This window comes from Lactuca serriola, chromosome 4, assembly GCF_051521515.1.
Source record: "Lactuca serriola cultivar US96UC23 chromosome 4, Lser_US96UC23_V15, whole genome shotgun sequence".
Classification (NCBI taxonomy): domain Eukaryota; kingdom Viridiplantae; phylum Streptophyta; class Magnoliopsida; order Asterales; family Asteraceae; genus Lactuca; species Lactuca serriola.
In genome coordinates this window covers 131,435,825-131,439,193 of record NC_136411.1, presented here as the reverse complement: position 1 = coordinate 131,439,193, position 3,369 = coordinate 131,435,825, and positions in this window count along the sequence as shown.

Below are 3,369 nucleotides of genomic sequence, written 5' to 3'. Positions count from 1 at the left end.
AAGATCGGATTTTTTGAGTTGCTACTTTAGAGTTAGGATAGATTGCTAAGAAATGTAATGGCATAGTTTTTCATTTGAGTTGTGTTGTAAGGACAATTTTTCCGCAATAAAATAAATTTTGATCTTGTCTTATTTATTCATCCTTGCAATGACATGTATGAAAAATTGATGTTTGTGTATTTCTATTATTAGTAATGTGGAAATGGATATGATTCTTAGTTGTGTTATTTATGGTAGTGTCATAATTTTCTAAGTAAGGAAAGATTCCCATCGCCCAAATTTCAATTAGACAGAAACTTAGAATCATACAACTTGTATTGTATGATGTATGGAAATCTTGGTACTTAAGTAATTAAGACTAATTCCTTGTTCACATAAGTATGAGAGTCAAGTGAAGGACTAAAGGAACTAGTACACAATGTTGTGCACTAGTCAAGTGCACCATAAATAATAATAACATTATTCGTCATGATTTATTAAAGGTCTAGTAAATGTGGTTATACTTACAAGATCAAGTGTAATTCTGAATCATTGAAAAGTTTCAATGAATGGCAGAACGAATAAGTAGAATCAATGAAGGCAGAAAGATAATTTTTTTCTCCAATCTAAGAAGAAGGGAGAGTACTTTTGTATCGTGTTTTATGATCGTCTTGGTAATGATTAAGAACCATATTACAATTCATCCTCTACGGACACCTTAGTGCACTAGTTTGGCTAAGAAGAGTAATCGAGAATTGTTGTAGTGGTTAAGTCAATAAGATGAATCGTACTTCGTTCCAAAATCATGTATTAGATTCATACTCCAAGATTGTGACTTGAGTGACATAATCTTAAGTAGGAATGTTCTTACACTCGCTCATTTTGGTAAGTGATGATGTCTTGAATAAGACAAAAACCAATTAGTACCAAATTGCGTGTAGGTTTTGTCTTGATATAGACACACACACTAACTCTTGGATATTTGTTTTGTCAAGAAATGTTTCTTGATAAGAGAATCTAATATGTCAAGAGGTCTGTGGGAGTCTAAAGATCTTGGAAAGTTTCAAGAACGAATCAAGAAGTAAATCTATTAAACACTAGCACATGACTTGAGGTTTGTATCTATAGTGTTGACAAAATTTTATTTCTATGCCATTCCACTAAAGTTACTTATGCATATGAGTTCTACGAGTTCTCAATTGACTACATAAGGGCAAACACCTTGTTCAATGAAAGTACATTGACTAGCATAGGTGATTTGCTAAATAACTTGGAAGCAATGGTGGGACCCTTGATAGCAAGAAATTAAGAATGAACAAGTTCTGACCATAAGAGTTTGGATTTGTTACAAACATTATCTTATGATTATGGTTATGAAAAATTTGCATGGACAGGAACACATGCACCGTAAAATCTAAGTGTCATAAGGTTTCTCTCCTTCATGAAAATGATTGTGAGGAAATGCTTTCACTAAGAGAGATTTTAAGGAGATAGCGATTATGTAAATTGCATTCTAAAATTCGATTATGATTACAACATCCCTCTTCATAGTTAGAATTGTGAGATTTGATAATTGGTCTGAACATTTGGGACTTAGTAATATAAGCTCTGAATTAGTTTAGACACACATGTGAGCTGTCTGAGGAAAGGTGTATGAGTTTGAGAAGCTTAGATAAAGGCTTATCGAAGCACATCGTATTGGAAATATGAACTTTGGAAGTCAGTAAGTATTGTCTTCTAAAAGTCCAACTGTTTTCTGAATACGTGTCAAAGCTAGTGGGAGTATAAATGTTATGCTGGAATGAATATAATCATCATGTTAGTGGGAGCATGATTATTATTGCAAGTTGGCAATATTAATTATAGAAAAACAAAAGTTTCACTTTGCAAAGTTGCAGGGGTTGAAAAGTTGTTTTTGCTATAATTAAGGGAGAGGATGTTATACTTCGTTTTAATCTAAAAGCTTAGATCGAGAAATTTTAATTGAATTTAGTCAAAGTAATATTTATTAATTGCATTCTCAAAGTTCGATTATGATTACGACATCCCTCTTCATAGTTCGAATTTTGAGAACACGGAAAATAGAAATATCATGGCAATATTATGGCAAGAAACTGGTAAAGTATCACGTTTTCACTGATAATCGTATCCCATATGCTTCAGGTATAGGATCGATTGCATATGCTGTAATATTCGACCGTTCTAAAATTTTCCAGATGCCTAGGGCATTTAGAGGGAAAAAGGGAATATAACTGGATTTGACTAAAATAATTAAACAACTATTAAGGACAATCTAAGGTTTGCCAATAATTGGTTGCTTGTGGAAAGTTAGAAGTATAGTCATAGATGGACCATATTGACATTATGAGTAGATAAGATTCTATTTAATGAGTTTTCATATGGCAAATATGGAAATGTTTCCTTAGTGGGAGTTGTACGTTGAGAATCTATGTCTAGATTAGAAACTTCTATGCAAGAAGGATGTTCAAAGGAATGTAATTTGAATGTGAGACTTCATGACTATGGAATTGTCTTGTAACAATCTCCAATAGAGCACTTTGTAATTTCATTGGCAAAATCTTGGTGACTTTGGTGCTGTGATATTACGAAAGGACCGTTGCATAAAATGTTATAATCTAACATATTCTAATAGTGACAAGAATTTTGTGTTTTTACACTAACGATAAGGGTTAGGAACTGTGAAATGAGCATCATTGAAAATGTGTTCATTTGATCTATTTCACAAAGTAAAGACCATAGGAAAACATAGTGTGCATGCTAAGAGCATGAGTCAATTATTGTTATAGTTCAAGTAAGAAGTTGATTAGCCGAAACAACAAATAATGAGTAATCAATATGGTGATTAAATAAAAGTGTTTTATTTATACTCAAAGGTTTGAGGCCATATAGTATTAGTATTATTCTTGTGTTTCACTTTGCATGTTTTGAATTCCCGAATAATAAGATTATTCAAACCTTCCACAGTCGCTCATACTTTCGAAGTAGGTATGAAAGAAGACTGTCATGAATCCGTCTGTAGATTGTCTAAAGTGTTTAGACATAACACAAGTTTGCTGCAGAGTTCATGAGTGCTGCTATAAGATTAGAGTATTGGATTAAACCCACACTCACTTGGATCGCTTCATGGATTTTATCACAAGTGATTGGTGAGACGGTAATATCTTATATTCTTGAAACTGAGATGTGTGAGTTGTATCTAGCGAGTCGGTTACACATTTATAATATGTAAACGCACCAGTAACTTGGTGTTATAAAATGTATTGTTGTGTGTGATTCGATGAGTGAGTACAAGTGGGCATTGAGTCGAAGTTTATCTGTTCCTTTTACCCAAAGTGGGATAAAAGCGATATCTGTGGGCCCCTCGATGAT